General features: G+C 41.3%; 1 protein-coding gene across 1 annotated transcript in view; it reads right to left on the bottom strand.

Annotated features, from left to right (window-relative positions):
- The window catches only part of LOC135492488 (uncharacterized), a 33,693-nt gene extending 18,920 nt beyond the window's left edge, over positions 1–14,773 (bottom strand). The window contains exon 1 of the mRNA XM_064778996.1: positions 14,643–14,773. The gene's annotated coding sequence lies outside the window, so the exon portion shown is untranslated. The remainder of the gene's footprint in view (positions 1–14,642) is intronic.
- Between the last annotated feature and the right edge of the window lie 783 nt (positions 14,774–15,556).

Here is a 15,556-nt window from a genome sequence, read left to right as displayed (position 1 = left end):
GATCGTACGTAATCGCTAAGGCCTCTAGATCAGCGACCACTCAACGTTGTCACTATACAGATGTTCCACATTCTTTTATGCGGCAATGACGACGTGACGTCACCTGATGCGGTGTTTGTTGCGTTCAAAAATGTGCAAGTCTATAGAGATGACATACAAATGGAACGCTGTCACCATCGCAAGATGAATTGCAAGATGCTGCTATACCAGGAACGTATATTCAAATCAGAGCTACGCATGATATTCAGCTGAAATCACCCATTATTTGTCAGTTCGATCAAAAAGTATTTACGGCGTATTATTCTTGGCAGTAAATCTCGGGAGCTGTTCGCATGGTCTGTCTTTCACAGTTTCCAGCGAATTGTGTATCATCAAGTATATAATCCATACTTGGTATCATTGACTTATCTATGCTTCGAATTCTATGGCATATTCCAACTGTTTACGGATGGCACTCACCGAAATACCAAGGGTAACTGCCGCCTAGACAAGCGGAAAATGTTCTTTCGTGCCAGTCAATCAATAGTCTTAAAACCAGACGCTACGGAGTTAAAATCATGCGCCATCTTTACGCATTAATCTCTGATTGGATTCGAACAAGTATTGGCATTTCTAGGGGATTTAAGCGTGAATAGTTCTCATGCTTGCTTCGCTGTAAGGAATTCTGATATATCGCTATTGCTTGATTAAGCAAACTAGCAAACAAAAAGTACCCGACATTCAAGCCAACTGACAACTGATGTTCCTACAGATCGGCGTTACCATACTTATCCAATGGGTATTACGCCAGATAACCTAACCACGGTACAGTCGGCAGTGAGGCTGTGGAGTTGTTGCTGTTAGAATTAGTTGAGCGAACTCAATGAATTTATGAAAATGATCTGTTACAGAGATATGATTAAACATGGTAAACAAATCGATGAACGGAGTAAGGGCTTGAAATTCACTGAATCACGTAATACCATATGAACCAAAATGAAAAAAAAAATTGCTAAAAAATCGTTTATACGTCATTTTAGCTGCCACGAGGTGTCAACTAAAAATGTGTGCCTCAGGAATATGTTCAATCTGCACTACAGGGCTGCTGCGCGAATGTGTCAATACAGCGCCTGATTATCGCAGTATTGAAACAGCACGCTTCTGTGCAATACAAATCGTGAAGCTTTGTTCACATTCCCTTGTGAAGAAAACGAATTTCGTTCTGCTTTGCTGGTCGAGATTATATTTACCAAAGATGACTTGGTCTATTGAGACACATTATTAAATGATTCGTTTCACACATTGGCTGTTTTTTTATATAATTTGAGAGTGACGGGTTCTTAAAGGGAACTGAAACCGCCAAGCCAGTTCGTATGACCTCGTTTTCATTTCCCGCGTATGGGGTGATCAGAACGAGGCATGAATGAAACATGGCGCCTAGCTGTCAATCATTGAGTGACGTCACTACTATGGAATTTACTACGAAAACTCATGAATGAAAGATCGCATGACTCACGTGATTCTCACATGATTCTCAATAATAACAAATTGAACTGCGCATGCTCGGGCACTGGGGGCGGAGCTACAAATCTGAACTCGAATAGGAAGTTGGAAGTTTGACTTTCTCGGGCGGTGAAAGTCGAAAAGTTGAATAAATCGCTCGGCGGTTCCAGTTCCCTTTAAGTGTACTTAACGAAGTCTTCACATTAAAGGGTGTTCATCTGCGTTTGTCTAATTTCATACGCCATTCATGGAAAACATTAAAGATCTCATCTTCAAGCATATCACCAATTTGATATCACTGAAACAGAAGGTTCATCGATATGCTTGAAAGACTTTTTTGTTTACTTGTATTATGTGCTCTGGCAACGCTCTGGGCAACGATCGTTATATTATTGCCTATTCAAGGACTGAGTGAGTCTGACCTTGTAGATGCACGAGAAAGTACATAGCACTAAGGCTAGGAAATTGTAAATTCAATAAAATCTATCATGAAGTAAGCCCAAGAGCTGTGTTGGAAAATCGAATTTCACCGCATCATTTCTGTTTCAGATTTTCAATTCAATTTTCGTGACGAAGGTCTGTCGATGAAATTGGCAGAATAAACATTTGATTGCACGCATTCTGAATTTGAGAGGTAAACACACTCGGTGGTAATTTGCCTGGTCATAAGAGATGTGTGGTTGGCTGGCTTTTTAATGTGGAACTTGTTGGGAGGTGCGGATTCCGACCAACTGAATATTTCGACATGAATAGGTTACGCATCGTTATGGCTTTATGCTGAATCGATAAAGAGCCAATCACAGGTATGTGTACCCAGAGTATCCCCGGGCTAAGGCTGATCAAAGGAATCAACCCAATCAGTAAAGCGAATTTCTCTCTTACTGCAATACATTGGCTCTATTACGAGTCCAAATGGTAGCGTTTATTCATTTCATCAAGTTTAAAAGTGTTGTTTGTTTTCGTATTACTGCTGCTTTCAAGATTTATCCAAAGCAAAGTGTTTACATTAGAATTTCAACACATCTGTCGACATGGATTGTCAAGTTTAAGGCAGCTGGCGTTTTGAGACTTTGGGCGATAACCAGCACTTTCCAATGAAAGATTTATTAGAAATGCCACGGCAATTTCCAACTAAACCAGGCCAAAGCTATGAAACCGACCAATTCACAAATGTCGTGTAATCCGCTATTACAACACCAAAACGTTATTTGCGCAGTAATACCATCCGATTGAATCAAATTAATGTATTTGTTTGAAAGCTTTTGTTTGCTCACGTAATGAGCGTGTTTTGTACTCTGTCGGTGGGATAATACCCGATATAACGGATTATGCTCTAGATCGAGATGGACATCCCAAACTGTGTATTGTTCTGATGCTGTCGTACTCCAGTTGGTAAAGACCAACTGGGGTTCTGTGACAAGGTTCGCTGATATCATCTATGTATAAGACTTGATGCGCTGAAGTAGTTGCATTGCTCGCGTCGAATCCACGACCGATGCCAATATAACTGTATCTACATATCTCACCTGACAGGATGCGTTTATCGTCCAAACAATGAAAGACAATAAGAAGCTCTGTTTACTTGGTGAAGCCAGTGTACTTTGCTCTTGTCACGTCCATCAAACATAAACAGCTGTTGAAGCCGCCCAACATCGATCTATAGAAAAGAAGCCAGAAACTTGACCTGTTCGTGCTCAGAGCATCAGACGAAGTACAGAAGATAGCGCGAGGTGTGGACTTCATTAGAGACTGATCACTCAATTCTGCGGGGAAATGCGTCCCGGAGCGACCAGCTGAAATAACCAATCAGCTTTTGCTTTTTCACGGGCTAAGGGCAATTTGTTATCTTACGACGACGAAAAAGAACCGGAGTCACTTGTTATTTCCAGAGGGTTGGATTAGCTTCTTTTTGAGAGTTCGCCATATAATACACAACCCTAATAATGGTCCATTCCTTGCTCTTTACCACAGACTTAGCTTTCCAAACTCGTCAGGCAAGGTTAAGTCATCTCGTTTGTTGTTTCTGTCGAGGACTTATGAAATCTTGCCCGCGAGTCACTGGGAACAACATAATTCGATATTTATCAAGTTTTCTGTTATGAATTCACTGATCCATGAATCAATGTGCCAAGTCGAACAACTCATCTGGATCCCCAAGACTGACATCGCTGAACGCTTCTTTAAGGTGGTGAAAGTATTGAGGAGGTGTATCCCTGGAAGCCAGCATACACCAACTATTTCAGGTTCCTCTTTACAAAGCTATAGCTATGAAACATTCAGCGTAATGTCAAATCCACCCTGTTGCTATCAGATCGGTTCTTGAGTCATTTTTTCCTCCCGGGCATCAGACGAAAACAGATTCAATTTCCAATACCTTTGAGGAAACAGCCGAACTCGAAAAAGGATATTACTTAGATTCAGCAATTGGATTTTATAATCTATGCATTATACCATGTCCAGACAATGTAATATGTTGGTATGGGTCCTTTAAAGATGCAGTAGCAAAAAACCGCACGGAATATGATTGATGGAACGCTTAAAAATCCGGCTGCATGATAAATTATTGAGTAACCTAGATCTGGGTATTGAATAATCCCTTTAGTTGCCTGTGGGTTGACCGAAATGGGATTGCGTTTGAAGAATCATGCTTATCCCAGGGATATCAATGATTGTAAATTGACATCCATAGACAAAAATAATACTGCCTGTACTGGATCTGATCCGGCTGCTTCAAAATGGCCATGAACCATCAAATGACAGATAGGTCAGCGAAACCAGCCTCTCTTTATAGCAATTGCTTTGCAGCTACGGATGTACATTACGACTTAACAAATACCGACCCTCAAACCTACATGTATACCAAATTGGGTTCCTTGATTTGATTACAATATGGTATCAGCTGAAAGCATGGACGACCCTCAGCCCATAACATAATGGCCTGGGTTAGATTTGATTAAAACTAACATGTCAGACACTAAAAGCACCTCGCGTGAACCACTCTCTCACTTGACACCCAGATTGAAGACTTTCATAATAATTACCGCATGGTAATTTAATTAATCTGATGTAAAAACGAGCAGAGGGATCTGTAACCGAAATATAAGTTTTGCCTAGTTGTAATTACCATGAGGTATAATATCATCAGTCAAATTATCAACAGAAGATCAACCAGAGAATCTGGCTCATTTCATCTTATCAACGCCTTTCACTTCACGTTAGCTCAGTAATGGTTATTGCTCTCCCCCAAGCCGCAATGAAAGCCGCTAATATGAAATGCATGACGCAAACTAACGATATAGCCCCCTTGATGAGTTTGGGAGAAGAAGTGAAACCGATCACGATGTCGTGGTCTTAATCACAAGAATATCAAAGGTAGTTCGTGCTCAAGTTGCTTTTGATAACGTCTATCCATTGTCAGCGAAACGCTTTATAGCGTATAGAGGTTAAAATAATATTGTTTAAAATATCGTGAAGCAAACAAAACACTAAGTGAAATATCTGGCACAATCAAATTACGTTTCTCGCTGTAAGGCTAAAGATAGGATCCACCACTTTGAAAGACAAAGTCTTTTTGTAGTGTAATATCGCGAATTTCTCCTGAGAATACACCTTGAGCTGCTTCAGGAAAAAGCCAAACATCTTCTCAGCTTCAGCTTCAAAGATGAATTCCCTGCATCCCGTAGCAATTGTGTTGGTTACCACATTGTGACTTTCCTGGGATGAAGATTGGAAAAAGATTAAATAAATCACGAGTAGAACTGATAGTGGTTTTTTTGGCACTTTCAAATCTAGCGGACTAGGTCTGCAGTGAAATGATTTGAGCGAACTGAAGTCGCTGAAGCTTGAAAGCGAAAATCGGGAAGGCGCATTTCAGCCATCGAGCGCAGCGTACGACACTGCAACACTATTTTTGTCCAGATGTGTTTTCATTAGTCTTTGTGACAAAGCAACAAGTGTATTGCTTCAACAGAAACCGCAACTTAGCTGTTTATTCATTGAATCACTACGAATCTCAGAACACTTTAGTGTTATCAACGTGGTATCTTATAAGGAATTGGTTGATCTTGAATTCATAGGCTGTCATATCATCTGGAAACTGGTCACATGTAAAATGTAAAACTCCTAGCACTTTTTTCAATCTTTTTTGCCAGAGTTACAGCATTTCTGAAAAGACGCTTGGACGCTTAGTGTAGTTTTACCGAAATTATCCCCCGCTGGAAACGTCATCCCATTGATTCCGATCGCAATACGGTGGACCAGACACGGCAATATCAAGTTCACTACCAAGGAAACCTGACCCAAACCCAGACTATCGCATAGCATGCTAAGACAATTGTAGCGGATCCTCTTGGGGAGCTTGTGTAACCTTATCAGATCTAGTTAATCCTTTACTTGTCTATGGTATCATGTCCAGAGCCAGTAGCCTATCACGCTTGTCGGGGTAGGCTATGGCTTGCCAATTAGCTAGATACTAGGTTGTGGCAGGTCATTGTCTTGTCATTACAATAGTCACGCTGAGATGTTGGATTGAGATGAACGAGCTTCTTGGAAGCAGCTTATCAACCGATCTTTCATCATAAAGTTTACACTGGGCGGAACGATTGTTTTATATCGAAGGAGTTAAGTTGTAGGTAGGTAGCAGCAGACAATACTTACGGACTACTATCAAGACTTTACCAAATCTGAGAGTATGATTAAACATACCTAATGTTACGCTGAATGTTACCTTTCAACCTAGAAATGTCTTGAATAAAACGCTTTTTTCAACCACCCATCTTGAACTAGTATATTTCGATGTGTTTTAGTTGTGCAGGTGTATAAACAGTAGCTGGTGCCCATGAAGTAGCTTGGTAAACATAAAGCTTAGATAATCACGATTTATCGGCAACGATTGATCCCCGATAACCTTGGGCCAAGGAGTACAGCTCGATGGAATGCTGATACATGCTGATGTCGATTGCAACTTGTTCGCTCATTTTTCTTCTTTGATGCTTAGTCTAAATTTTCTTCAGATGGAACGACAAAATCTGGTGTTGGTTTCGCTTTCTTAAAGGCACAAGATAAGATAAAGGTGACTTTCATCTGAATATAAGACTCCATCGGAACAGTTGTATTCATAAGATGTTAGCGAACTGACGGGTAAACTGGGCTGAGCTCAACAGTGCAGAGTCAGTGTAATCGGACTACAACCATGGGGGAATGCCCGTGCCCTTCAGAATTGCAAAGTTGCACCCAAATATCTAACCAGCTTGTCATTCTGAGAAGAGGAAATTGATGAGATTTTGGGAACACGTTCCCAGATCTAGCCCATTAACGGTTTTGACATTCAACCGAAAGGGAAACTATTCAGGCCGTGCAGGATACATCAACACATGAATAACTTTTTTGTACATCTCCTGCTGAGGTTCTTAGCAATACGTTGATCAGGTCTAATCGATCTAGACTATGGATATTCCTATTGATCCCTCTCTTCATATGTATTTTCCGCTCTTTATCGGTACAAGGACCAGACCTTTGGAGATCATGCGCCTCGGTGAAGGCGATCTCGTCTGAACGCTGGTATCGACATTTCTCTAAACTGTGCTAAATGATACGAGGCTTAATCGTGCTTAATTCGGCATATAAAAGTTACGAGGAGAGATAAATAAGGAGCTTTGGTCCGGTTCGGTTGGATGCAATATTATTGGTTGCTGAGTGGGGAATGTCCTATAACGCCTAAACAACCATGCAAAACTATAATGCCGATGCCATTTACAATGAAATAAATCAAATTCTAATGTTCTGTCTCAGGACTTCACCAGCTTGTTAAAACTTTTTTCATGAATGATCGCCTAAACTTTCTTGAGAAATTATTTCAAGCTGTTCGGAGGTTCAACCTGTCGACAGCTCAGATAGTACCTAAGCTTGAGTCAAAGCAATTTAAAAACATTTCCCGAACCCAACCAATGGGTGACGAGACTATCGCAATCTATTTAGTCAGATGCCTTGAATGCCTCCAGCTCACATTTAAAAAAAAGTTTAAAGAAGTACCCAGATGCACCAATTATAGATCAACGACACTATAGCTCTCCGCTACCTGACTATTTCCCTTCGAAATTGTAAGCAAAATCATTTTTCGAAGAGGAAATATAAACCCCACGACTGTTCCACTACATACAATCTTTAATCTAAGCAATTAAAAAAAGAACCAAGCAACCCATCTAACAGAAGGCATGAAATGTCCACGTTACCACCTCATTCCAAGTCTTTAGTCCCCTGGCACCCCAGGCGTAATTGAATTTTTTAATGGGTGTCATGATCATATCCGTCACGGAAGTAACAAGACTGGCACTTTCTGATGGCGCTCCGGCGTACTTGAAGCAACATGATGACTGTCTTTTCTTGCCCAATATGAAAAAAGCCGTGTTTTAATGTAGCCCCGGCTTATAATGTCTCTTGCATATTTTAAATTACCTATCCGTAATTGGCTTTTCGATGTTTTTTCTCTCGTTTATTCACCATGGTCTCCATGACGCCTTTTGGTGTCATGGACCACACATAAGGAACATACAGATGAAGGATTTTATCGCTTTTTTCTGAAAGGAAATTAATTGTATTTAAATATAAAAAATTGGCTGAACGATGGTGAGTCAGTCTTTGTAATGTTAAAACCCATTGATATCTCCTTGGTCCAAAGTCAGGACCAACAAAAATGAACATCGAAGGCGAAAAGGGGTACTAGATAACATGACAAAGGGGAAACTCTATGTGTAAGCCTATATGTGAATGGCTATGACATTACCTCCCTTAACATCTAACGTAATGTGAGGCAAAAGCTCCGCTTCCTAAAAAGACTGTTATCAGAATGTTAGCAGGAAGCACGGCGGGAAGCAGAGATCTTCTCCAGGAAATCAGAGTATCGGCATTATTTCTGTCGCGAGAAAAAAGGTGTATTTCACAGATCAGGTGTTATACCTCGGAAATTACAGAAAAGCTCATGTACTTAATAAAGGTCTCGGTATCACGGTTGCTCTCTCCAACACCGGTATTTTACAGGGGGAATCGTGTACGGTAGCTTTACTTGATGGACAAAAGTTCAATTCCTCATCGAATATTATTGGTCTGACTTCTATATTCTGTTCAGTGCAAGAACTCTTCATATCATTCGCAAACATCCAAGATGAGCAAATTATTCGTTCTAAGCATATTAATTCAAATACTTGAAAGTAACGACAAAGCCTTCCCATTATCTAGTAATTTGGTTGAAAACATGGCAAGTGGTCAAGTCAATCGTAGTTATGAGGGAAAACGAAATTGTTTCGATTCACTCAAAGGCCAGTTTATTTGTATTGGCCGAGTAGGAAGCACGTGGTGAACACCAAAGATTACCTTGTAGTCAGAAATGCAATTTGAAGGAAGTGTGATGAAGAGTGGTCAAAAGAACTGTAATCGCTGAACTGTTCAGTGTACACCAAAGCAATCAGCAGCCATCTAATATATAACCAGGTTCGAGTCAATTCCACTTGGCCATAGAGGAAGCAAGCAAGTGGTATGTACTGAATGTCGCCGCCAACTGATACTGCGTGATTGGGAGATCAGCAGCTTGTTAACGGGAGTGAGTGGACGCCGACTGGCTGACAAGCGAGGAAGTAGTCTGCACCCAAAATCACATTCAGCTTGTGAAAATGGCTCGCAACTTTTCCCTCCTGTTGGTTGACTATTGCTTAGCATTGTAACCTGATTGGCTGCAAAGAGGCGCCGACCAAAAAAATATTTCGTCGTTGAGCGTCACATTTGAGAATAAGTCGTGTCCGCAACGACCTTTCTTCCGTCACACTCTGACACTGGAGACAGAGAAGAAAACACGGCCATAAACAACCATAAACGTGATCGAGAATCCACCCAGGGGATATTATTGGTCATTAGAAAGGTATCTTAACATCTTTACTGGCGATAAGCAAGTGTATCTAATATTTCTAATGAATGCTGGCCTTTGAATCAAACAGCAGGATGTCTTTTAATAGCCTATGACATCAACATTTTCACGGATGTCTCTGAAACATCAGCTTTATTCAGAAGGTCAAAGACGCTCGAAACAGCGACCATTGGACTGAGAGTTGGACACAGACTCCCCTTACTAGTTCTCTACCGTGCTCAACGATCTTTTTCAAAGTGTCATTCGATAACCCTTTTCGATAAGTGGTGAGTAAGTGAGGTGAGAAATCACTATCGACGTGGCTATACTCTCGCCAGCCAACTTGGAGATCGATGCTCCCTCTCTAATGGCACACCTGCCTACGCACCTCATGACCGGCCACTTACACCACTTATGTGGCTTCAGCCAGTGAACCCAAAGGAAAGAGCTTTTCCATTCCACCTGCAAAGCTACTGCCGAACATCAAACTAAGGCCAAAAGGTCGAACAATCAGATAGGCGCTCATGTTGGCGTTTCGGGGATTTGCGAAACCTCCCTGATGGAAACATGTCGTGAAAAGTTTATGAAAGACTGGCCTTTACGTCATCTTTTATCTACTCTACAGTTTTTTTTCACTACTGTGCCACTATCCTTGTTACGCTGATGTGATTATGTTACATTCTTCCCGGTTCTTTTATTATTTGGCAGCTAAGGCATTACGCCTTTGTATTGTGGCTTTAGTGACATGGTTCACCTATTTGAATGATTGGGACAATAGGAACGATGAATAGGACTTATGTAACAGACTTTGGACTGTTTGTGTTGATGTGTTACTGCCTGTTCAGGCAGTCTGAGGCTTGCAGTGGTGCATTGTGCTGCGTGTACAACGGCAAGGTGTCGACCATGGAAGCTTTGACTTGGACGCTGTGAGGCCTTTCTTGTGGCCACAAGTTATCTACTGATACAGTGTGCAGGGACGCTTGAACCAGTTCTGTCCTGGTTTATCTTGGCTTTGCAGCAACCGGATATTGTTGTGTTTGGTTTCATCACGTCACTGGATCCTGTTGAGTGCGGGGACTTTTAGGACTGGCTGTGTGCTGGTCTATCTTGTTGGTCTTGCTTGCTTGCATCTCGTTGCTGGTCTTGCTTCCACCGAAACCTGCTGTTTGCGGGGACGTTTTGGACTAGCTTTGTGCTGGTCTATCTTTGCATTGCTTCCATCGAAACCTGCTCTCTGCGGGGACGTTTAGGATTAGCCCTGGCTGGTCTCTCCTGGCATTGCTGCCACCGAATCTTGCTGTGAGCGGGGATGTTTTGGATTAGCTCTCTGCTGGTCTCTCTTTGCATTTCTGCCACCGACTCCTGCTGGGCGCGGGGATGTTTTGATAGGCTGTGTGCTGGTCTATCTTAGAATTGCTATCGCTGTTTAGAGAGTGTCCGACTGTTTGTCGGAGTACCGGTAACGGGTGTCGTGAAGGACATTTCGTTGAGTTCGGTAGAAATTGTTGTGTCGCACGGTGTGCCTTCGGCCTGCTCTTGTCCATAGCCTGCTACATTGAGATTCTACATCGAGAGAACTATCATATTGTGTCGGTAGGACCGACGGAACTGACTGATTCGAACTGATATTAATTCCATATACATGTATATTGTTTTGTATCATACTGTTTGTTTGTTCTGAAATAAATATTTCAAATTACACTTTCAGCGTTATCTTTACTTTTGTGTTTCTGACCAAATCCGTGTCTATTATAGCCCCAAATCTCTTGTGACGATTTCGATTTAAAAATTAGCCAGTTGACGGAAACTTAGCGTCACCTTTTCAGTTAAGTCTAATGGACATCCAGTTAGACTCAACCGAACAAAAAATTTACTTGTTTAGAACAACTGAACCCAGGCTCACTGGTGAAATGAGCATAGGGTTTTGGCCCGTTTGGTAACAGTGAAAAGGGTAAGACCCATTAGTACAGTAGTAGTGTTGGAAGATATAACGACGGTGGGTGGAGAGGGGTAGATTAATTTACATGAGAGATAGATCACGGTTATGATCAATTATAAACATACACACTTTCGTCAAAGGGGGATAATCCACCAAATACACATTGAAATCATTACCTAACTTGCCATATTCAATGATGCAACCAGGCCTGTCACTTTCGAAACTTAAGAACTGTCCTTAAAAGGGGATAACTATGTGTTCGTTGAGCCAACTGAACCCACAATGGTGCATTATTCAGGTAAATAATTCAGTGCGGAGTGTAAACCACTTGCCAATGCCAACTTGTGATTGTGTGTATGCGACGACTGGGGCTAATTAGGGTATCATTCTTTATCGAAGATCAGGTTAATTCCACCATTTCAATAATTAATGAATGTATCATTATCCTAATTGCTGTACGCCTATTTGACACATAAATGGTCGACTAATGATCTGCTTTGCGATAGGTAAAACAAGACAAAATCGAAAAACAACTTTTTACTTAACGACCTGTATGCGTGATCGTGACCGCTTCTAGAGATCCTCTGAAAGTAGTTAACATTGATCAGCATTTTAAACAGAGTATGAAAGAAGACTACCAACTTGCCTGCATATCGGATTTCAAAGTTCTCCCCAAAGCAGACCTCGGCGTCTGAATCTATTGACCGGGTGAAGCGCTTAACATTTTGATAGCGTGAAAGAAGGCAATCCAGCGATTATCTTGGTTTATCGGGTGCCGGCCGCAGATGACAGTTGGTCGATGCCTACTTTGCCAGCGGGAATATCAAGAGTACATATTTTGTTACTCTCTTGGTAATATCAAGATTATAAAATACAATTAATGTATAGGAAGGAGTTCTAGTCGTTGGTTTATTGCATTAGTGGAGATTTTCGCCAGAAATGTATTTGAATGAGTGACTAATCCTTGTTCCAATAAAGTAACAAAGTTTGGGGCGCCAAATGCCCGACATAGTGACACGTCATAGATTCTCACATGCGCCAGTGCCGCGCAGCGCACGATAAAATTTATGGTGTTCGAACACTTTGACTATTCTGTGAGGTCGGGAAGTCGTGCACTACGAAGTACAAAATTATTTTAAAGCAACTTCCCTTCCACAAAATATCAAATCCTGCAAAACAAGAGAGACACTTTCGTCAGTTTCCCAGGGTTGAGCGATCGTTTCTTACACATCCTTCGCGAAACCTGTCACCGGCAAAGAATCGATTTCAAGTCGAAACATGACAAATCAGTTAAACAGATGCATAAAAAAGGGGAAATTTTGTCTTTGAGAGGAAAAGAAGAAAGAAACAGATGCATGGCTTTGACTCAGAGTCGATGCGCTGCTCTCAACGAGTACCGAGTCATTCACAGAAAGTTGCGAAGTGCACTTAAATTACTTTTGAGAGACCGCGGTTTTAAGCTGAAGCTCGTTTGAGCTGAGATCGTGTGCAGTGTTTGCTAATGTTCATTGGAAAGTTGATAACCCAGGCTGAAAATCGACCAGTGGTATTTACAATTAGTCTGAAAGGAATGTGTCAATACCAACAAAAATCGATCTGCTTCAGTTTCTCTCAATAAAACCTGTTCGAAAATGTCAGAAATTTCAACATATGCTTGGTGTTTTATGATACACCCATACGCTACTGATATTTTTGAAACAAATGTCAATATTTCTTTTTGCATGATTAAACATGATGCAACGCACACTACCATACGCAGTTAAGCGCGACATGGCCATTTAGCAGCACTTAAAACTGTCTGCGTGGGACGTCGTAATTAAAAATTCTTGGTCGTATCAGTACACGATTCTCGTATACAAGTATCATCGTCTCATAGCTTAACATCTCAGAAATAAGCGCCAATCCTGAATGTCACCTGACATTGATAAGTCATTCATCTTCAGGCTTTATCATGTAACTCATCGATTTCTCCGTTACGGTAAGGCAATGAGCTGAGGGTGGATCACGTGTCAGCTATATCTTTATCATCCCATCATTAACCTGTCGCAAACGTCATACCTAGAGTCAATGGCGTTTCGAGACAACTTTAGACACTGGCTAGAGGCGTCTCTAGACAAGTTCACAGTTGTGGCAAGAAATCCATTAGAGACTGTATAGGTTTGTGACTCTACCCCGGGTCACTGGAGTAAAACGTCATTGAACCGAAATATTGCACACACAAACAGCCTGATGATAATGCAATAATGACACCAACCTCTCATTTGCACACAACTGGGCAAATAAGTTCATATCCGTGTGCATTTTCCAACCGCCCACACGTAGACAATCGCAAATAAAAGCAATCTGTTAACTGTCAAGAATAAATAAACAATATTAATGTGCACATGAGGCAGACTGGTCTGTTGTTCAGAGAAGGTGCGAATGGGATGCACGATTTAGCTAACATGTGATGAACAAACCACGTGATTATTATTATCGCTGATTAGTATGAGAGGGAAGTCACTTTTGGGAAGGACCTAGGCCTATATGATAAACTTAGTTTGTTAAGAACTAATATAATTTAAGATGGATTATGTCTTTTATTTGCTGGTATTTGCCAACGTCAATCAACGGGACAAAAATGTCATAAATGTTGACAAAGAGGACTAGCATCCTTCCGGCCATGTCGTTCAAAACAACCTTTGTCACTAACGCTGGCGATAACTTACTTGGCGTCTAAGTCGACTAAGGGCTTAACTGAAGGAGATAACGCTAAGTTAAGTCAACGCCAACGTTAGTGACAATATTTGTTTTTACAACCAGTCCTGCTTGTTTCTGGTCGTTTTAAACCGACATACTTCAACATCGGCTAAAATAATTAGGGAGTGGAAGCTGCTGAGCGAGTTCATTTCAACCTCTGGCAAAATCTATACTTCTACAATATGCGATGGTAACTAAGCCAATGTCGATTGTAAGGGGGAAGCTACCCAAGGGGACGGGGGTCAACGCTTTGTTTCATCTCCTCATTTCATTACTGACTTAATGTTCAGTATATTTATCAAGACCTAAGCTACTAAGTGAAACCACTGCACGAGTATTCTAAACTTTTATTATGAACTTTTTTATACGGCATATCACTTTGCGAAGCTGTTAGACATGGAATATCTTTCGGAGATGCGCTAAGTATACACGGTACATATAGATTGAATAAGTTCATATCTGATGGTTATTATTCTATAACTGAGAGATTTGTCTCGGCAACAAAACGTGTCGTGTTGTCTTGTTACAAAAGGAAAAACAGATACAAATTGACATTAAACGTGATTTTAAGTACACACAACAACCTACCTGTTATAGCAATATATATTAGTAATCCTTTATTAGCTCTCGATCCTGACAATGGTTACATCCTCAGGTGTCCGTATCCATAATACTTCACCGTTGCCAAGCAAACACGAGCTGCAGCGCGCGGAGCGATCTTGCCAACGGAGAAGTCAAAATAAAACTGAGTCTGTTGATCGGATTGCAGCTCGATCGTAGCGGCGGGGGGAGGAACTTATATCACAATACTGCGGAGATAGGTCTTGGGTTCTGGTGTAACGTTACACTAGTTTCAGTAACAATATCCAATAACAAAATCTTATGCCTTTGCAGTAAACAACATGTACCTACTTCCGAGATTTATACTTCATTTGATACCCTTGATATTGTCATTGGGCCCAACCAAATGATACGACGTGAAGCCTTTTTGGACAGACTGATTCCTTTGTGAGATAGTAACTAGAAATACCCTTCATTGAACGTACGTAAAGATCATGCATTAGACTACACGTAGGGTAACTTAATTCCTTGCCAACCTGAAGTCTGTCTTCATCATTACCTCAGTAGCTAAGATTTTGTGACGAAAATGACACCTCGTCGCATCACTAGACTTATCGGGATAATCCTCAGAGACACATATCGAAGTTGTGACACCGGCCTATTCATTCCATTCTCCCGGTAATTAGTGATCATATAGACACAGGGGTGTGCTTACTGTCTCTTGCCTTATTAGGAACCGAGAAGCTTTGAAGTGTTAATTGGCAGAGATGATTAATGAAAGGACTTGTTGCGGCAGCGGATGTCGCCAACCAAAGGATGCGGCGAGGCGCAGCCAGTCGTGACCCATGGTCATATGGCGAGGGAAATAGCCAGTGGCCTGGAAGCGCTAGCAATGATACTAAATGCGAGTAGCAATATGTCACTAATGTAAGGTTATATTT

The sequence above is a fragment of the Lineus longissimus genome, chromosome 8 (genome assembly GCF_910592395.1).
Source record: "Lineus longissimus chromosome 8, tnLinLong1.2, whole genome shotgun sequence".
Classification (NCBI taxonomy): Eukaryota; Metazoa; Nemertea; class Pilidiophora; order Heteronemertea; family Lineidae; genus Lineus; species Lineus longissimus.
Note: the sequence above shows the minus strand (reverse complement) of the source record. Positions and strands in the feature narration are given on the sequence as shown.